Genomic DNA, 22,991 nt, shown 5'->3' with positions numbered 1-22,991 from the left:
CTGGCTCCGAAAAATTCGTGGTTCGAAACAGTCTTCCCAATTCGGGAGACGTTATCCTATACGCGAATCAAGGCAGAAAATTGAGATGAATTTTAAATTACGCACAGCACTACACAAAATGTCATCCCATTTTGCGAGAATACATCTTTCATATGCATGCACATATAACATTGGGAGACTTACGTTTGGAGTCACTGTTTTTATTTACCATTTGCAAATGTTCGAAGTCATCTTCATCGGACGCACGACAAATATCCAGACGGTGGTCAGACTCGTCCAGCACTTTTGCGATCACGTCTGGAGCCATTGCTTTCACTGCTGCTGCTGAGCGGCGTTGCAGTTCACCCAGAGTTGTTGGAAACGGAGGTACATAGACGAAGTGTTTCGCAAATACCGACTAAAAAGAAAAAAAAAGTGAATGCCGTGTGTCCATACTTTGCCATTATGACGGGTTGAACCCTGCAGGTGAGACTTTCAGTGAAGTGTTTGAATGACTGTGGAGGGAAGGCAGCTCATTCTTACTGACGATTAGAAACCAGAGAAGGAACTGATGTTTGACGTTGCAGTCTTGAGCGATGTCGAGGTTCCAGCTCAAATCAGGGGCGTTCCACTACGTTCAGATCGAGACTCTGGGCATATTAGTCCATTTCAGGAATGTTATTGTCCATAAATCATTGCCTCACAAATGTTGCTTTATGACACGGTGCGTTCTCACGCAGCATTAGAGGCCAGTGCTGCAATGCGATACCCTTACATCCTTTAACCTGTCCTCACACACGGAGAGGCCTCTGACGTTGACGTGGACGCTGACGGGACATCCGATCTCACGAGGGACAGCGCATTCGACACACGGGACGAGCTGGTTAACGTGATTTGCACTCTAATAGCTCTGGAGAGGTCGTTATCGGATTTACTTGGCTCGCAAACCACACAGCTTCTTCACGAAATTGCATATGCGGAAAATAGCTGCGTTTGTCAGTGATTGTCGGAGAAGAGCGGAGAAAATTGCGAAGAAGATTCTAGACTCGTCGATGGCTTTAACGGCGAATTGCTGGTACAGAAACACTACATAACGGTGTGCAACGATCTCAGATACACTTTGACGGGAGTTATTCCTTAATTTCATTCAATTTTCAGCCACTTTTCGGTTTCAAATTGAAGACAGTTATGGTATATTGTGTAATGTCAGTTTGCACATGCATAATACCCGTATTCTCGATGTTGCATTGACTACCACCGCTCTGAAATGACGTACTTCATCACACAGATTTTAAGGTAGAGATTCGTTTTGCAATTTCACTCGAATGGAAGAGAAGATTTTTTCGAAGCCGATCAGCATCACTGAAAAAAATATTTACTCGCAAGATACAAACATGAGTCAGTCCATAAACCTAGAATTAGGTATACACATTTTACAGAAAGTTTTGTAATAGCAAAGGCTTCCAGCGTGTAACTTGCGTTTTCTTTCAGGCACATTCTGACAGTCACGATAAAAGTTCTGGCCGCTGGGCAAGCATTCCAGACCTTGGGCTTTGCAACACGAATTGCAGCAAATACGTTGTTTATAATAAATAATGTCGACTTTTGAGGTAGTAGATATATTAAATGAATAAGAAAGACACAGAATCTTTTAAAAAACAGAAGATGAAGAAAATAAAAAAAAATATGGAAGGTGGTGGATGTGAATCTTCACAGCTTACGACGGTTTCAATTACGTTACAACTTCGTCAGAGCAGCCGAACTTCCGAATATGGCATGCACTGTCTCAGGGCTGCATCTGAAACTGTTATTATTTGATAGTTAATATTCACACTGCATAAAAACCACGCGCTTTTGATAGATCATCACGGTGCCGCAGCACTGAAACGCTGCACTTTCGTAGCACACATGTTGTCACACTAAAAACATCAGCTACAGCAAACCTTTACCTACCGATGTGTAGTTTCCTATCATTTTATTATAACAATTCGTAACTAAAGGGACGCGTTTTCGCGAGACCTAATTTGTTGATGCTCTGAAACAGCTAACATTCATACCACCTACTCTATGAGAAATAAGACACAACAAATACAATATTTAGCGCGATACAGTATGGCGTCTCCTATGTCCTTCTTGTGACATCACATCTCACTGGCCACGTTCCTCTCCACGAACCAAAAATCTAACACGCCAGATTCTTCATTTCGTGAAATTCCACGCTGTGACGTCACCAGCTCCTCGCCCACCTGCGTTTTCACGTCCAGTGAGGGGAAGGCTTTCGGCTGTAGAGTCCCGTATTCTTTACAAAAATCGCAGAGTTGTGACTGAATTGAACCAGTTAAAACGAAGAACGTTAAAAGACTATTATTACTATGCTTTCCTACCTCGACAAGACTTACTTTGCGTAATAATAAAAAACCTGCGAGCTGCCTACACCAAGGCGGCGACTACCAACAATGACATTAGAACTGGCGACAAGGTGACCTTTTAGTTTCGTTGGTGTAGAAGGAATACTCATGTGAAATCAGTTGAATCTGTTTTGAACACCGAGACCGCACAGCAGGTGTACCTGCCTGAATTGTACACCAAAGTGGGAGATTCCGCCCAGCGGTTAACGAAAAACAGCGGCAACCCACCCAGTCGGCGAACAGCCTCAAATTATTTGACACATCTGAGAATATAAATACACTTATCTGAAGATGGCTCTGAGCACTATGGGACTTAACATCTATGGTCATCAATCCCCTAGAACTTAGAACTACTTAAACCTAACTAACCAAAGGACATCACACAACACCCAGTCATCACGAGGCAGAGAAATCTGAAGATGAAGAGACGCTTATAAGCCAGAGGTTGATTCACGTACTCGATACAGTCGCGAAGCTACAGGGGATAGGCAAAATAATGTGAATAGCGGTAGTAATGGGATGGTTGTGTTTGACAGTCAACAACGCCGATAAGGCACGCGTCACGCTGGACTGTGTGTGTTCAGTACGGACTAGGCATCAGAGCAGGTTGTTTACGATTAGTGCACACTCCGTATTTGCACTCAGAGGCCGAGGTCGACGTGCAATGAAAGACCTAACAGAGTTCCAAAGAGGGCAGATTCTGGAGGCCCGATTAGCTGGATCATCAGAAACCAACACATGCAACTTATCGAATGTTTCAAGAGCAACTGTTTCAACAGTCATGAGAGCCTGGACAAAACATGGAAACACATCATCGTGTAAACGTAATAATGAGCGCAAGTCGAAACTAAATGACGGAGATTGTCGTACACTAACACGCATTGTGGCAAACCAACACAAAACTACAGCAGCTAAAGTGACGCCAGAACTCAATAGCCATCTTCGATACCAGGTATCTAGCGACACTTTCCGCCGAGAACTCCATAAAGCGAATATTCATGGATCAGCTGCTATACCGAAACCATTACTGACGACAACCAACGCAAAGAAACGTAAAACATGGTGTCAGGAGTATAAATCCTGGATGGCTAATCAGTGGAAACACATAATATGGTCTGACGAGTTCGTTATCTCCAACATCGCGCGGGTTTTACGCCTGGAGAACGCCAAAAGATGCCTACAGTCCTGATTGCTTGATTCCAACGAGCATGGAGATGGAAGTGCGATGGTGTGGGCAGCCATATCATCGTATTCTGCTGGTCCCATCATTACTCTCAAAGGCCCTGTTACAGCCAACGGTTTTGTGAACATTTTAGGTGATCAGGTGCACCCCATTATTCAAATGCTGTTCCCCAACAATGATGCCATATTTCAGGATGATAACGCACCCATCCACACAGACAGGACGGTACAATCGTCGTGAGAGGAGCATACAATGAACTGCAGCGTCTTCCCTGGCCAGCACATTACCCAGTCTTGAACATTATCGAACCCTTGTGGGTGGTATTGGAGCGCAGACTCCGGAAAGATTTCCACCTCCCTCGTCACTACAGGAGTTAGAAGAGGTTCTGGTCGAAGAGTAGCATATCATTACCTGGAGACTACACAATCATTATATGCAAGTGTTCCAAGAAGAATCGCAGCTATATTCCGGCAAATGGGGGTCCAACCCCTTATTAAGAAACCATTCTCAAGTAATTACAGGTGTTCACATTATTTTGCCTATCCCCTGTACACTGCCTGACAAAAACGTGAACCAACAAGAAGGGAAAGAAGAAAAACTAAAAAAGAAATGAAACTTCGTGGATTGAAACATAATAGGATTTCATTTCAGTGATTACAACATCGAGTGAAATTTGTAACGTACTTGGAAGAATGAATCCACGTGTCATTGCATCCCCTCTGACCTGTAAGCTTGCAGTGATTCGTTTGGGAAGGGTATCATAAAGCCACTGTATCCTCCCCTGAGGCGAGCTGTCCCGCAAGTTTGTAACTGGCCCTTGCTACGGAGACTGGCACTGGGAAGGGGTTCTCCAAGATGGCCCCACACCTGTTCTATCGACGACAGACCTGGGGATCTTCCCGGCCACAAGAGTAGCTCGACATCACGTAGACAGTTCATACAGACGAGTGCCATGTGCGATCAGTGCGACGGTACCTAACGGTTACAGCAGCCCATACGAGCAAACCAGCTGTGTCTTTTCTGCAGTTTCTCGTACTTTAGCCAACGGCCTTTCCACAATGGTAACACGGGTTCCCATCGGATCACCAAAGTTAAGCACTGTCAGGCTCGGATAGCACTTGGATGGGTGACCATCCGGTCTGCCGAGCGCTGTTGGCAATCGGGGTGCACTCAGCCCTTGTGAGGCAAACTGTGGAGCTACTTGACTGAGAAGTAGCGGCTCCGGTCAGGAAAACTTACTACCGCCGGTAGAGCGGTGTGCTGACCACATGCCCCTCCGTATCCACATCCAGTGACGCCCCTGGACTGAGTGAACGACACGGCGGCCGGTCGTTACCGTTGGACCTTTCAGGGCGAAGTTTAGTTTAGTTCTCGTACTTCGGGTACTCGGGATATGCACGCTCGATGTAGGGGTCAAGCGGCACACGTCTGCTTCCACGCCTCGCAGCTAATTCGCTGCAAATAATAACCTGTAGCTGTGATTCTGCAGTCAATGCATTGGCTAGAATTGCGAATTTATAAAATACACGGAAAAATAAAAGAAAAGATAAAAGAATAAATTAATAAAAGGGGTTCTCTTCTAACGTCTCTAATTGATGAAGAAGACAGAGAATTATGATGAATAATGTTTATCTAAGGAAGGATATCTCAAATACATGATAAGTGGTCCTACGATATTCAATTACAAGACAGAAAACACCCTTATCAAACCCAGTAAAGTTACAGTGAGAGCGTTACGAGAATGGTAGCAAAATTCCCAAACTAAACAGTCAACAAAGACTCCCAGAAACTAAGTCCATTTTGAAACTAAGTCCATTTGGAAACGAAGTCCATTTGGAAACTAGGTCCATTTTGTAATCACAACACATGAAACATTCACCAGCTGAAAATAGTTCAGAGTTCAATATGATTATTCACAATCTGACACACATGATAAAAGGAATTGTAACTCATACTCTGTCTGTCCTCAGTTCCGTAAGTCAAGCTCAGTAGTAAAGCCGCTTTATAATAAGGGAGAAAGGTGTTGTGGATTGGCAAGAGAGCCAACCCACTATGAGAGGAAGCCGAAAGACACGCGTTTTAGCTCACGCAGGCTGGCGTGAGGTCTGGAACAGGTCAAGGAAATGAGACTAGCAAAAAACGTACGTAGCTGCTGGAATACTTAACTTTAATCCATAATTGGTGAACATCGCTCTTGACGGTACATGTTTTACAGCATCAATAGTAACTGGTAATGGCGCCTTGCTAGGTCGTAGCAAATGACGTAGCTGAAGGCTATGCTAACTATCGTCTCGGCAATTGAGAGCGTATTTTGTCAGTGAACCATCGCTAGCAAAGTCGGCTGTACAACTGGGGCGAGTGCTAGGAAGTCTCTCTAGACCTGCCGTGTGGCGGCGCTCGGTCTGCAGTCACTGATAGTGGCGACACGCGGGTCCGACGTATACTAACGGACCGCGGCCGATTTAAAGGCTACCACCTAGCAAGTGTGGTGTCTGGCAGTGACACCACAAAAGGGATAATGTAGATAATTTTAGACCTATTTCTATGCCATCAGTGTTTGCTAAAGTTATTGAAAAGGCTGTGTATGTAAGGGTAATTGGTCATTTTATGTCACACGATTTGACATCAAATGTACAGTTCGGCTTTAGAAGTCCTTTAACAACTGAGAATGCTATATTCTCTTATCTCTGTGAGGTACTGGATGGGCTAAACAAAAGGTTTCGAACGCTAGGCATATTTTTTGATTTAACTAAGGCATTTGATTGTATTGATCACAAATTATTGCTCCAGAAGTTGGACCATTACGGAACATGGGGAGTAGCTCACAATTGGTTCATCTCTTACTTTAGCAACAGAGAGCAAAAGGTCATTACTCACAATGTTGTGAATGGCTGTGATGTGGGGTCTGGGTGGGTTACAGTCAATTGGGGAGGGGAGGGGGGTTGCCTCAGGTGTCAGTATTGTTGCGGCCACTCCTGTTCCTTATTTATATGAATGATACGCCCTCTAGTATTACGAGTAAAGGATGTTGTGTGTAACATTGGCTCGGTTTCAAATAGTGCATTTCATGGCTTGTAGAAAATAAACTAATCTTAAATCACAGTAAGGCTCAGTTTTTACAGTTTCTAACACACAATTTAACAAAACCTGACGTTTTAATTTCACAGAATGAGCATATGATTAGTGAAACTGAACAGTTCAAATATCTAGGTGTTCAGATAGATAGTAAACTGTCGCAGAAAGGCGACGTTCAGGATCTTGTTCAAAGACAAATGCTGCCATTTTTACTATTCAAAAGGTATCTAAAGTGAGTGATCGTTCGACTCGAAAATTAGTGTACTTTGCTTATTTACATTTGCTTTTGTCGTATGGTTATTATATTTTGGGGTAACTCTTCCCATTCTATAAGGATAGCTTTGGCTCAGAAACGGGCATTTCTGCCAATAAGTGGTGTAAGTTCACGAACCTCTTGTCGACCTGTGTTCATGAGTCTGGGAATTTTTACATTGGCCTCTCAATATATATACTGTCATTTCTTCTTAAGAGTATTAGCTTATTCCCAAGAATAAGCAGCTTTCACTCAGTTAATGCTCGGCAGAAAACAAACCTGGATTACGATCGGAGTTCCCTAATACTTTTGCAGAAAGGTGTGAAGTATATTGCTGCATCCATTTTCAATAAGCTACTACTCGAATTCAAAAATCTTAGCAGTAATCCATGCGCTTTCAAATCGAAACCAAACAGTTTCCTTGTGGGTCACTACTTCTATTTTGTCGAGGAGTTCCTTGAAAAATTAGGCTTATTCTTGTTGATTGGGTTTACTTAAGATTATGGATTGACTTTTTTCCGGTTCCTAAATATTTTATTTTTACCTGTTATTACTTTTATGTTGTAATTTCATGTACTGCCACGTTCCATGACGTTGGAGATTTGCTCCTCAATTTGGTCCTACGGAACTTGACGTGTAAATAAATAAATAAATAAAGTCAGAGTCCTACTCTGGAGTACATCCATAAAGTATTGTAGCGGGCGTTCACTGCCCAGAATCAGTTACCTACAAAACTTCATCAGACACGCTACCGCAGGCAGATATGTGTCCTTCAATAAAACCCCATTGAGCTCTTAACTCCAACGTCCCAGTCTCCATTTGACTCCCATAGTGTTCCTCTACTGTCTGTTTATCCATTGGTTGAAGTCCATTCCCACCAAAAGTACATCGTCCTTAAGCTCTACAGACATAATCTGATTCAACTTTACCACTTCCCGGACTTAGCTAATACATTACAGCAATATTTCAATAAATAAATGCCATCAACATTCGGTTCCACTCAGATCATTTGTAATAAATTTAAGTAATAGTCGATTCATAAATAAATAAGCCAGAATTCTTGCGCAAAAGTGCTCACAACAGATGACAACAGATTGTTCCTAAGTATTGTTTAAACAGTTATTTATGCCTTCTTCCCAAAAGTGTCTTTTGGTTTGTCTTTCCAATTGTGGTGTCCACTAACACATGTGATTGGCCACTTTTAAATTAGCCGGACGCTGTGGCCGAGCGGTTCTAGGCGCTTCATTCCGGAACCGCGCTGCTGCTACGGTCGCAGGTTTGAATCCTGCCTCGGGCATGGATGTGTGTGATGTCCTTTGGTTAGTTAGGTTTAAGTAGTTCTAAGTCTAGGGGACTGATGACCTCAGATGTTAAGTCCCATAGTGCTTAGAGCCATTTGAACCATTTTTGAACTTTTAAATTAATACAGATTTTTAATAGCACTGGCAATAACCATTTGAATAAAAATACTGGCAAAAGAATAAACTCTTCGCTAAATGAATATACAAGTATGACAAAATATGAGGTATTCATTCTGGATGCATTTGTAGTGTAAATGTGGAGAATATGATCTTCTGGCAAACACTTTCATAATGAAAAAGATATAAAATGCATCACAAATCAATAAATAAAACTTTCATGGATGATACCTATAGTGCAACGCTATCCACCTGTTGAAATTGCAGGAAGCGATTAAAAGTAGTTAATTCAGAGGGTCATTGTGGAAATGTTTATTCGCTGTGAAATATTAACTTCTTTAGTTTTAAAGATGTTGAGATAATGTTCTGTCATTGGATGTGCCTCATTTTTTTCTGATCTTGTAGATGTACTCAGATCTGCATTAATATTTGATGTGAGTTATCGTCGAATCTCAAAGAGCTGCAATTAGCCATCTTTAAGACCGCCTGACGCTCCGCCATTTCTCGGAGCATTGTCTCCTGTACAAAGTTAATGCAAGTGACAGCCCCCCCCACACCAAATGCTCAAGATTTGGATTTACTCATTTCCAGTGATGCTGACCGTTCTCTCATCCTCAGCTGGTCTGGAGTGTCCACTTTACCCCACACTGAGCACCGGACCTGCTATCGTTCAGCTGTACTTCAAATTCATTTTACCTCATAGCAGTTCTAGATGGCTGATTAGCCCACTTACATATGTGTAAAGTTACAACAAGCACTGTCCTTTTGAAAAAGTGTACCACGATACTGTCGCATTAGAATCAACACCTGAGGGCCCGGTCACTATCAACTGTGACTTGTTGTCAAATGTAATGGCTCCTCCATACCACGTCTCTAGCATTAATACAGCTGTGCCTCTCTAAAACATTGGAAGAATGGGACCTCTCCCTATGTCGCCGATAGACTCGTCGACGATGATCGTACTGGGTATTACAGCACCACGAATCTTTGCTGAACACAATACGACAACTTTCATCGGCAGTCCATGCTTTCCGGTCATGGCACCACACTAGACGCAGTCATTGTAGTTCGGGTGTGAACGGCATCCTGCACCTGTGACCGTGATCTCGTACTCTGGCTGCTTCTAGTCTCAGGCCAATGGTGCAGGGTGAAAACATGTTTCACGGTGGCCTTTACTTGTTATCATGACAGGTGTGAAACGTCTATGATGCGTTTGGTGTAGAACACAGTGTCCACCCTTGTGGTGGTCAGAGTTGGTCGACCAAAATCTTGAAGATGCAGTCCAACATGGGGTCACTGTCGCGTCCGTCATCATCATATCGTTTTGGTTTACGCATACTTGCTGGTTCCAGTTTCAACTGGACTGCAGCTGATCTTCCCATATCTTCTTAGGACGCCCAATATTCCTTTTCCCTTAAGATATACATTTGATTATTAGTTGCATACGGGCAGTGAACGGCAGTGAACTTCCACTACAATAGTTTAACTTTTCAAAGGGCTTTATATTTCAAGAGGTCTGGACGTACTTCAGAGTAAGACTAACTTTTGCCGCTTCTTCTGATATCCCTTGAATAATGTTTCCACTCTATTTCTTTCTGCACTCCTCTATTTTCTGAAGTATACTTTTGAAACCCACTTCGTTCTTTACTTCACTATTTTTTATTCGATCCACGTATGTGTAACCAGCTAGAGGTCTTAGGAGTCTCATCCCTGCTGCCTCAGTCCTCTTCCTTCAACTAGCAACTACAGTCTAAGTCACTGACTGGTATTGCCCTCACATCATAAGAGATCACACATACCAGGCATTTAAAAGTATCTATTTGTTCTAGCGGTCTTGCGGTTTATCTTCGTTTTTTTTTCCTCTGAAATACTCCTTGTGATGGAATGCCATTATTTTACTTTTACCTTTATATATTGTCATATTATAAGTATTTGGCACTTTGCGCTAAGACCAAATTGCTCTCTGTAATTTATCTTCTGGGTCCGCCAAGATTACTTGATTATCTGGACACAGAAATGTATTCATATATATTTATCATTAACTTTTAATGGTGCACTTGTTTATTCTGCCATACCTTTATGATGTTGGATATGTAAATATTAATTAATCTGGGTGATAAAGGACACTCCTGTCTCACTCCTTGACAGATGTTTCTCTCAAATGGACTTTCTTCTTGTACTTTGATTTTGTTGTGTACATACATACTTTTAATTACACTTACGCTGGGGTGTACCACTCTTTTCTAATTTCCCGTAATCTGACTCTGTTAACCATATCAAAAGCTTTCTCATCGTCAATAAAGGCTATCTATGTGGGATGACTGTATTCTCTGCGTTCTTCTATTATTTACCACACTGGAAAAACACTGTCTAAACAACCATTCATCTTCAGTAAGAAACGTTTCCTGAAGTACGTTTAGTCTATTTCTTATTGATTTCGCATATATCTTGTACCCAGAGTTCAGAACCTCGATACCACATATCTCAATAACTGTCACATTTTCAGCGAACCCCTTTGTTTAAGTAATGGGATACCAATTGCTATTTGCTAGTTCTCTAGTATTTTGCTACGTTTCCAATAAATATTTACAAAACTGAATAGCTTTATCAGTAACGATTGCGAAGCATATTTAATTAATTCCACATTGAGGTTTTCTTCCCCTGGAAATGTCCTATTTTTAGATGTTTTTAACACAACTCTTTAGTTCTTCCATTGACATAAGATCAACATGATCGTCACTAACTGCAATCTTCACATTTTCCTCATACCTCTCCATAGATTTTGGTAATAATCCAAACACTTATTTTTTGAAATGCGCTTATTTGAACCATATCTCTTTCAACTTTATTAAGTTGTTTCAGCATGCTATAGACTTTACTTTGTTTACCATGTACATCTTGCTCCATTTCACTCAGAAAATTTTCCCAGCTTTGTTGCTTTATTTTTCTTGTCACTCTTTTGACTGTTGCTGCACGTCACTTGTGGGCAATGTAGTGTTCCTGTTCCTTTAATTGTAGATATTTCAGGTAGGACTGTTTCTTACATTGTATAATGTCTGCTAGTTCTTCGTTCCAGACAGGGAGTCTCATTTTGATTTTATATTTCATCCTTTTCCCTAAGGCTTCACCAGCAGCTACGACTATTACTCTTGCTATTTCTTTCAACTATTCATTAATATTCTGTTTTTCTTGCACGTGTTTTAATACTTCATCTAAACGTTTTCTGTATAAACATTTAATGCTTGGATCTTGCAGTAAACTTATTTTATGGATTTCTTCCTGTGTTTGTTTCTTCATTATACTTTTATTGTTATACAGTTAGTACTGATATTGCCAGAAAATGGTCAGTACTAACAGCATATCCTCCGTAGAATCTTGTGTCTTCTATTAATGGTATAGCTTTCTCATTTTCAGTATCATAATCTATTATAGATGTAGTATCGCTAGCACTCCATGTAAATGTATGAATATCTTTATGGGGGAAAAACTGTTAGTCTTACGTGATTAAAGGCAGAAAAATCTCTTAATTGGTCTCCATTATTGTTTTTAGTGTGTTTTCCATGCGCCACTACTGTTCGTTTAATGATAGAATTGACTATCCTTGGATTAAAAAGTGTGGCAAGTATTAAATAGGTTTGCTTTAGGTGTTCCTATAATTGTCGTCTCCATGTATTTGTATGTTGCTTGCGTTTTTTCTCTCTTTCCCCTCTCTGGCTCATATACACCAATTATATTCACCAGCTTCCCCAGTATACATAACCTTAAATGTAACAATCTTTCATTTACGAACGTATATGATTGCAACCATTTTCTATCGTTAGTTTTGATCATAGCTGCAACAGACTCTGTTGCTAGTTAATGCAAGTTCAGTTCTACGTAATCCACTGTGTATTTAAATTTAACCATTAACTTCTTTAGAGCCTTGTAGTTTCTGATATTACTGTTATATCAGTTTTTGCAGCGTTTAATCCCCTTGTTGTTCTTCTTTATCGCTCATTCCTCTAACATTCTATGTGGTTATTTTCAGCATTTTCCCGTTCCATTTATTCTTAACCTTTTTCCTCCCTTTGGTTGTGATCAAATCATCTGTCCGTCTTTTTTAATTTATTTTTCTGAGTAGTGTTGTGATTCCTCCGTTACAAGATTCCGACCTGTAGCCAGGGCAGCTACGTGGTGGGGCTGCCACCTGTAGGTGTCCCAACACACCTGATTTTCTTCAGGTGTTGTCTCCCCTTAGATGGTTGCCTTCACTACAGCTAGGAATTCACCACTCCAGGTTTTGTACAGTGCTCTTCCCTCTTTCTAATCAGTGTTGCCTCCTCTAGGAAGGTCGGATTCCCTACGCCAAAGAGCACCAACCCCCCTCCCACCTCCCTGCCCCACTACGTTGTGTACTGCTCTTCGTGTAACTCCTGGCCAAAATACATGCCTGGGTAGGGTAGTCCTGCCAGAACCCGTGTCCATCATAGCTCTCTCGGTCACAGCAGAGTGCACAAACCTCTTCACCACGGTAAGGCACCAGTCATCGAGGACTTTCAGGTCCAAATTCGGATATTTCACGATCTGTCCAGCTGGCCAAATGGTGATCCACAATGAGCCACGTTAAAACTCTGGCAAGTGCTGGTGACGATCTCTCAGACGAGTACATGGCATCTCCATGTCCTTCACAGCGACCATGCAACATCTCACGCTCTTCAGCCAGGCCTCGTAAATGTTCTGTACGTGTATGAAGTACCACTGGCATCTGACCATGTCTTCTGGGTGGTTTGCATTTTTTGTCAGGAAATAAATACACACATCAAAAAAAGTTTTGCATCACCCCTGTTCCCAGAACTCCTGAAGATAGACGTTGACTGTGGATATTGCATCACAGACACCGTCCCTTTGACTGTTCAGGACGGCCGGGGTGGCCGAGCGGTTCTAGGCGCTACAGTCTGGAACAGCGCGACCTCTACGGTCGCAGGTTTGAATCCTGCCTCGGGCATCCATGTTTGTGATGTCCTTAGGTTAGTTAGGTTTAAGTAGTTCTAAGTTCTAGGGGACTGATGACCTGAGAAGTTAAGTCCCATAGTGGTCAGAGCCATTTGAACATTTGACTGTTCAGAGATGTCACTAAACACGCCCAAATATATAAACAACCATGCATGAGCAGCGCCTATTAAATGGAGGAGGTCCGTCAGCCGATCAGTTCCTGTCATTCCGACAGGAAGGAGGTACACAGCTCGTGTTGTCTGTAGTTCAACCATGCCTAGACGGTCAGTACCACGATTCGATTCGTCCGCATTGTTACTTTGTGCCAGTAAGGGCTCTCAACAAGGGAAGTGTACAGGAGACTAGGAGTGAACCAAAACGACGTTGTTCGGACATGGAGGAGATACAGAGAGACAGGAACTGTCGATGAAATGCCTCGCTCAGGCCGACCATGGGCTACTACTGCAGTGGATGACCACTACTTACGGATTATGGCTCGGAGGAACTCTGACAGCAATGCCACCATGTTGAATAATGCTTTTCGTGCACCCACAGGACGTCGTGTTATGACTCAAATTGTGCGCAATAGGCTCATGATGCGCAGATTCGCTCCCGACGTCCATGGCGAGGTCCATCTTTGAAACCACGACACCATGTAGGGCGGTACGGATGGGGACAACAACACACCGAATGAACCTCTCAGGATTGGCATCACGTTCTCTTCGCCGATGAGTGTCGTATATGCAATCAACCAGACAATCGTCGGAGACGTGTTTGGGGGCAATCCGGTCAGACTGAACACCTTAGAGACACTGTCCAGCGAGTGCAGCAAGGTGGAGGTTCCCTGCTGTTTTGTGATGGCATTATGTGGGGCCGCTGGTGGTCATGGAATGCGCCGTAACGGCTGTACGATACGTGAATGCCATCCTCCGACCGATAGTGCAATCACATCGGCAGCATATTGGCGAGGCATTCGTCTTCATGGACGACAATTCGTGCCCCCATCGTGCACATCTTGTGAATGGTTGCCTGCAGGATAACGACATCGCTCGACTAGAGTGACGAGCATGTTCTTCAGACATGAACCCAATTTAACATGCCTGGGATAGATTGAAAAGGGGTGTTTATGGACGACGTGACCCACCAACCGCTCTGACGGATCTACACCTAACCGCCGTTGAGGAGTGGGATGGGACAATCTGGACCAACAGTGCCTTGATGAAATTATGAATAGTATGCCACGACGAATACAGGCATGCATCAATGCAAGACGACGTGCTACTGGGTACTAGAGGTAGCGGTGTGTACAGGAATGTGGACCAACACCTCTGAAGGTCTCGGTGTATGGTGGTACAACATGCAACTGTGGTTTTCATGAGCAATAAAAAGGGCGGAAATGATGTTTATGTTGATCTCTATTCCAATTTTCTATAGAGGTTCCGGAACTCACGGAACCGATGTGATGCAAAACTTTTTTTATGTCTGTACGAACATAGGCTGCACAACAGAATGTTTATCTTTGTAGTTTGAGGTGACAACCACAAAAAATAAAAGTCCACATGTCATAAGAAACTTCCTGGCAGATTAAAACTGTGTGCCCGACCGAGACTCGAACTCGGGACCTTTGCCTTTCGCGGGCAAGTGCTCTACCAACTGAGCTACCGAAGCACGACTCACGCCCGGTACTCACAGCTTTACTTCTGCCAGTACCTCGTCTCCTACCTTCCAAACTTTACAGAAGCTCTCCTGCGTTCTGCCAGGTTCGCAGGAGAGCTTCTGTAAAGTTTGGAAGGTAGGAGACGAGGTACTGGCAGAAGTAAAGCTGTGAGTACCGGGCGTGAGTCGTGCTTCGGTAGCTCAGTTGGTAGAGCACTTGCCCGCGAAAGGCAAAGGTCCCGAGTTCGAGTCTCGGTCGGGCACACAGTTTTAATCTGCCAGGAAGTTTCATATCAGCGCACACTCCGCTGCAGAGTGAAAATCTCATTCTGGCCACATGTCATAGTTTTTATGCTTTGGATGTGATTTTTAGGCAGCTTCCCACATCCGACTAGGCAAATACAGTACTGGTACCCACGTTCCAAATTCGTTGCACGATTCGCAAAAATTTCTAAAATGTCCACACTGTTTCTCATGGGCTAACACTAGACGCAGAAAGTTTGGGTACGCCTACTCCGTACTGGGTGGAAGGGATTCTGCCACTAACACGCCAAATCCAGCTTAACAAACCAACGTGTGGAGACACGGTATAAGGTTAGATAAGGAAGAAAATAGCTTGCGTATTTAAAATAGAAAGCTAACGAATATTTTTGTATTAAACAGAAATAAAACGAGATCTACGAAAGACATTCATAGGTGGCGAAATATGTTTGAATAAAGAAACAGGACAAAAAGGAAAGAGGATTAGGGTTTAAAGCACCGTCGATAACGACGTCATTAGAGGAGCACAAGCTCGCATTGTTTGAAAGATGGGGAGTAAATTACAATGAAATGAACACCCATAGCTGCTTACAAGCGTTGACATACGTCCACGGGGACAGATGAAAATGTGTGCTCCGACCGAGACTCGAACCCGGGATCTCCTGCTTATATGGCAGACGCTCTATCGATCTGAGCCACCGAGGACACAGAGGATAGCGCGACTGCAGGGATTTATCTCTGGCACGCCTCCCGCGAAACCCACATTCTCAACGTATTGTCCCGCACTACATTCGTAGTGCCCCCGCCCATTATTCTCATTACTCGCGTCGCGTTGCCGATTCCCGTAAGAGTTCGGGCACTGTTTGTGCATTCGCACAGAAGAAGAAGATGGTCAAGTGGCCGGTAAGCCTTAACTACATATATACTAAGTATATAGTATATATGTAGTATATACATGGGGAAGAAATTGGTCGCGCCCTTTTCAAAGGAACCATCCCGGCATTTATATGCAGCGATTTTGGGATATAGTGGAAAACCTAAATTTGGATGGTCGAGCGCATATTTGGACCTTCGTCCTTCCGAATGCGTGTCCAGTGTGCTGACCACCGTGTCACCTGGCACGGTAAACAGGAAAAGAGGTAAGGCGTTATGTTTTGTAGAAGTCCTTGTTTAAACATGGAAATTTAATAAACAAACGTGGAAAAGGGGTAATAGGTGCTGAACCGCACCAAGACAATTAACTCTTATTGTTACTTTTTCGAGCAATCAGTCTCATGGTTGATTTGTTGCTACAGTCTTAAGGCCGATGTCTTACGACCCGCCTTGCAGTTCATGAGTCTTGGAGCACTCTGCACCCGTGTCCACGAACACGGAACCCCGGACGTCAGTCCTCGTCACTATCCGGCGTTGTTCTTCCCAGCCGGCCGGAGTGGCCGAGCGGTTCTAGGCGCTACAGTCTGGAACTGCGAGACCGCTGCGGTCACAGGTTCGAATCCTGCCTCGGGCGTGGATGTTCGTGATGTCCTTAGGTTAGTTAGGTTTAAGTAGTTCTAAGTTCTAGGGGACTGATGACCTCAGAAGTTAAGTCCCATAGTGCTCAGAGCCATTTGAAGCATTTTTTTGTTCTTCCCGCCGTGGTGCAGGGGCGCAACGGGCAGAAACTGTCGGCAGGGGACCGCTGTGCGGCTGCAGGTAATCGGATGACGCCTTTGTGTACACGCAGAGAAACTTCAGTGGCCGCCACGGCGAACTCTTTAATGGCTCGGCGAGAAGTGAGCCTTCTGCGGTATCAAGTGTTCCAAACCGAGCCAGAGCGGAATAGCACTGAAGCTTTTGAGCAGGTAGGACACACGCTCTGGGTAGAGACTCTAAAATTCGGTCACTATTAAAATTACTTGTAAATTTTTTAGTCTTAAATGATTTGTTTCAGCGATGCATGTAAATATTGTATGCCAGGTAGCTATAATTAAAGTGTAGCTACTCACAGAGGCCCATTGTGGCCTGTAGTTATGGTATGGCAGCGAAACTTGGTAGGTATGCAATGCGTTAAGGTGCAACCACTTTACGCAGAAAAAAAGTTCCAGTTTTGGCCATCTGGTGAAAATCTTCCTGTATACACTCACCGCATGACTGTATGAAATCCAAGCTCTCATTTGACACGGTATTACGTGAGTGAGCAGTGTTGCATTGAGTCTGGGGAGAGACCCTACGTCATTAAATGGTTTACAGAAGATAATAATGAAATTCGAAAACAGGGACGAACTTGGTGTGACATCTAGAAGAGGAAGGTGTCCTATCCCGGTGGAACTGGCGAGGTTGGCGTTCCGGTAACTGACCATCCAGCACGTCCACCTGGGAGTGTTACTTCTCATCCAGTATCACGAGAATTGTTTGTCCTCTGGTCAACAGTACGGAAAGTTTTACGGTCTATTTTACACTGGTACCTTTACAACATCCAGATGGTGCAGCAACTGAAGTCTCATGATCTGCAATAACGTCCTCAATTTGCTGTTCGGTTTCTGGAACGGAGCCACATTCATGGTTGGGCAATGTTACATGGAGTGACGAGGCACATTTTACACTACAGGGTGTAGTGAATACACAGAACTGTCGAATTTGGGTTTTTGTTAAATCGTGTGTTGTGCACCAAGAACCATTGCGCTCGCCGTATGTGACTGAGTGGTGTGGATACACAAGCGCCTTTATTCTCGTTTCAGTCTTCTTTGTCGAAAATACACCCAAAGGGCCTGTCAGGTGTGTCGTGATGTCTGCGCGTATTGAGACCTCTTTATACGGCACGTGATTCCTGTTTTGGAAGAGCTCAAATATGTCGAAATCACTGCTTTCATGCGAGGTTAGGCAACACCTCATGTTGCTTGCCCAGGGAAAGATCTGCTTAATGCAACCTTCCACGAAAGTGTTATCTCCAGAGGGTTTCCAGATGCATGGAGTACAATATTACCTGATCTGAATCCGTGTTACTTTTGGCCCGCAGGATATCTAAAAGAGCGCGTTTACCAGAGACACTTTCGGTCTCTACCTATATGAAAGTCACTATTGAATAGAAACACGTTGCTAAGATTCCACTGGAACTGCTGCGAGCTGAACAAATTGTGTAAGTAGCAGTTAATAATAAAGTAAACATTATGCGTTTCTTACTTGGTTAACCTGCCCACTTCCCGTTCCTAATCCATTACATAAGGAAACATTTCTATCCGTCTTTCTTGCACTCACGGCGCCACATTCGCGCCTTGTGGCCAAAATTGGAACTAAGTTTTATAGCATAAACAGGCTCCGCATTAACACTTTAGCATATCTACCACGTTTCGCTACCACACGATGATTACCAGTCACACTGGACCTCTTTGAGTAGCTGCACTTTAACCCCCGTTTAAAACTATTCAAAGAATGACCTAACTCTTGTAGGTGCGTTAAGTGGTTAATATGCTGCGATTTTCCGACCAAGTTCTCTTTGGTCATTGTTAAATAGCAATAACTGTTGGTGGGCTTCTACAATTGTAAATAACCCTTCGCTCCATATATTTTACCCGTGATACTATCAAACAGGTTGAAATTAAACAGACTATCGGGAAATAGTCTTGTACACGTCCTGACCATGTAATTCGCGATTCTGCATCATGCATGCCAGCCGTTAACCGTAGGCACCGTCCACCACACCTCTCTTCCGTATTTTAAAATGAAAATAAACAGCCTCGACTACAAGAAACCTTTATCTTTGTGGTTACGGGTTTCGGTTAGTTAGTGACCATCTTCAGGACTCATACCATGTTGGTAGGCGGCGGCGGTGGCGGTGAGCGGAGCAGGCGTTACCAACTCCACGAATGTTGACTGCAAAGGTTTCTTGCGGTCGAGACTTTTTGTGTTTTTTTTAAAGTACTAAGAAAAACCGCTGTTCTCCGCGATAAATTTTCTCAAAATATATCTTCAATACGTTAAATGTCACGTTTGCGGTAGCTTACAGTTCCATAGAGTCCACTATTTACACATATTCCGTCGCTGTCTCTAGTGAGACCAATAATTATTCCATCAGCAGCATTGTGTATCGATGCCCTTGATGTTTCCTCCCCAATCAGGCTAATTTATTCATTGCAGACAAATTCTTAAAATAAACAAACAATAAGTAAATACAATTAGCAAATAAAAATTTTGATAATAATAGTTGCAAATTAATGGCACATGTAAATCTGATGCAGCTCGACCACAGATATGCAACTATGGAAAGTGAGGCCTAATTATCGGTGCCTTTATAATTATCAGTTTTCAGTTCTCGGTTAATTGAGACTTCCTACATTTTTACTCATTTCCAGCATGCTGTGTGGCAGTAGGTAGCATCTTACTATGTTTCAGTGAAGTTACAGAACCGTCGAAGTTGCACAGAAGTTTGTTTTTATTTAAAGGGCGATTATTTAGGACTCTGTCCATTATCAAGCCATCATGTAGAACAGAGTATACCGTTTTACAAATAACATATACAGTGCATAAGGGCAGCCAACCAGGAGGACAAATGACAGGATGATCACATACCAGCCGGCCGAGGTGGCCGAGCGGTTCTAGGCGCTTCAGTCTGGAACCACGCGATCTCTACGGTCGCAGGTTCGAATCCTGCCTCGGGCATGGATGTGTGTGATGTCCTTAAGTTAGTTAGGTTTAAGTAGTTCTAAGTTCTAGGGGATTGACGACTTCAGATGTTAAGTCCCATAGTGCTCAGAGCCATTTTTGATTACATACCACATAATCCTACTATAAAATCATAACGTGCGTAGGCTGACCATATTGCTTGTATCAGTGACTAACTGCAAGATACTATTTTCGTACGACAATCCAGTGTTGCGTGCAGCAGAACAATGTTACGTGATCAATGAAGATAGTTAGGTAAACTGAGATAGAGGGCACTGAAGGGCCTGGGCGATGAAGGGGCCGATGTCGTTTGTTTTATTTTACAAAATTACAAAATAATGGATACATATGATGATACATAATGTCCGGTTTAGCTTCATGTTAAGACACAGTCACAATATAAAAGATACATGTGAAAAAGAAATCTTACGAACACATATGCGTTGCGTATCGCCAGAATTGAAGCGTAGATAATGGTATAAAATACCGTTTTCTTAATATAAAAACACTAAAACACCCAAGGTACAATATAAATGGTAGCGTGTACAAAACGAATTTTACGAACGCTTACGCGTCATAAGTCTTAGCGCCACCTGTGCCCAATCAGTATAATAATAAGTGAATGTAACGTAGATGATACACAACCCAGATTACTTAAACACAAAAGCTGAAATGTCCCAAACCAGTTAAGCAACGCCATAAGAAAGCTCTAGTATACGTTTTTATTTAAAATAAAACTTATAGCAATGCATACACTGACATATGAACCTGGATTAATAAACGCATAATAGAACACATTTACTGCATCATCTAATGCATTATAGCAATGAGACGTTTAATACCATGCTTATGAAGTCCATTCGTACTGACTAGAACCGTCACGCTAGTAGTACCCTACCAACAACCTTACAACCATTATAAAAAAACAGAACAGGACAGATGACGCAGAAAAACACAAAGAATGCCTTCGACACCACAGTGAATAGAACCCTCTCGCAGGTAACAGAAACCGATATGTGACGTAAGCGATAAAAGGGATCAAGCCAGTTATCCTCTTCTAAAGGCATGCCGAAACTGTCACACACAAAAATTACAGCACCATCCTGCGGAAGGGGAGGCTGAAATGGAATAAGGGCAGGTGGAAGGGTAGTGGCAAGGGAGTAAGGGGGGGAGGTGCGTCGCGGGGAAGAGTGAACGAAACTGTGGAAAGAACAGAAGAATGGCCGGTGAATAAGTGGGAGGGGAGGGGGGGGGGGGAAGAGAATATATAAATACTACACGAAGCAACCTTACTGTACGTACACAACGGATACATCGAAAGGATAATCTAAATGTTGTAAACAGTGGTTTCTCAGTATCAGACAAAATCGGACTTGTCGGTGTGCTACGTTAGACCTGATACAGCAACATATAAAGACAGTTCTCATTTAACAATTACTTTATTATTCATTTCTTTTTATTTCTTATTAAATTACGTAAAATAAGTTTATGAAACAATCTACTGGCAAATTTTCATGCGTACGGCACAGATGAATATGTACCGAATGCTGTACCCTCCCTCGTTAACCAGCGTCAGTGACTTATTTACGATGAAACCAAGATGACAGAATATGAATCTAGCAGAAATGTCCAAAGTGGGAGGTGTAGGAGGAAGGGGGGCTTCGAGGGGAGGGGGAGGAGCAAACGGGTGGAAGACCGGAGTGTGGAGCGCTACAGGGGTAAGAGTGCGGAAGGGGCGAGGTGGTGTAAAAGAGTGGTGTAATCGACCATTGGAACATACAATGCTGAGACAGATACTTTGTACTTTGGTTGACCTTACGTATTGTGTATGATATTTGTAACAGGGTACGCCGGCCAAAGTGGCCGTGCGGTTAAAGGCGCTGCAGTCTGGAACCGCAAGACCGCTACGGTCGCAGGTTCGAATCCTGCCTCGGGCATGGATGTTTGTGATGTCTTTAGGTTAGTTAGGTTTAACTAGTTCTAAGTTCTAGGGGACTAATGACCTCAGCAGTTGAGTCCCATAGTGCTCAGAGCCATTTGAACCATTTTTGTAACAGGGTACACTCTGCTCTACACGATGCCCTAATAATGGACAAAAGTCCGAAACTGGTCGCCATTTAAGTAAAAACAGACTACTGTGCAACTTTGGCGGTTTGTGATTTCGCTGTGAGTGTTCATATTCATTGTCGGTACCGTTACGTATCCTGTGAATTACCGTCTCCGTAGAACTGGGACACACAGATTTCAATTCGACATGCTCTCATACTTTGTTGTGAGACTTCAACAAGAATCACATGACTAAAAGATTTGTATCTTCCTATATCCACTTTCATGAATTTTGCTCCTGTAAAGCCTCAACTGGGGCGGTCCCCGTCGGACAAACATCATCACTGTCGTGCTTCAAAAACGCACTGCTGCCACTGTCACCTTCAGCGATAGTGTTCTACGCGTGTTACTCACTAAGTGGTATTAGTGAGACTGCAGAACGCAGTGCCCTCTACCACTTACTCACTAGCCACAGAGCACGAAATCAGATTGGATAAAGTTGCGGAAGGCGTCAGCCGAGTCACTCACAAAGAAACCATGTTAACATTAGCTCTGAACCATTTAGGGCTACCAAAAAATAAGTCTGGATGGTCTGCCAGACTCTGAAACCCGCCCTTCCCAACTGTGATGTCCTAACTTTTGCCCCACCTCCCTCAGTGCATGAATGATGGACACCGTCCACATCCAGTACTTGCTTTCCGACATCATCATATAGGATACCTTTTTTTGGTCATCAGTCTTCTGACTGGTTTGATGCAGCCCGCCACGAATTCCTCTCCTGTGCTAACCGCTTCATCTCAGAGTAGCACTAACAACCTACTACTCAATTATTTTCTGGATGTATTCCAATCTCTGTCTTCCTCTACAGTTTTTGCCCTCTACAGCTTCCTCTAGTACTATGGAAGTCATTCCCTCATGTCTCAACAGATGTCCTATCATCCTGCCTCCTCTCCTAATCAATGTTTTCCATATGTCCCTTTCCTCTCCGATTCTGCGCAGAACCTCCTCATTTTCCTTACCTTATCTGTCCATCTAATTTTCAACATTCGTCTGTAGCACCACATCTCAAATTCTTCGATTCTCTTCTGTTCCGGTTTTCCCAC

General features: G+C 43.2%; 1 pseudogene; it reads left to right on the top strand.

The window, feature by feature from the left end:
* Positions 1–4,610: 4,610 nt before the first annotated feature.
* Positions 4,611–4,728, top strand: LOC124621182 (annotated as a pseudogene).
* The last annotated feature ends 18,263 nt before the right edge of the window (positions 4,729–22,991 follow it).

The sequence above is a fragment of the Schistocerca americana genome, chromosome 6 (genome assembly GCF_021461395.2).
Source record: "Schistocerca americana isolate TAMUIC-IGC-003095 chromosome 6, iqSchAmer2.1, whole genome shotgun sequence".
Taxonomy (NCBI): domain Eukaryota; kingdom Metazoa; phylum Arthropoda; class Insecta; order Orthoptera; family Acrididae; genus Schistocerca; species Schistocerca americana.
This window is presented reverse-complemented; position numbering and strand designations above follow the sequence as displayed.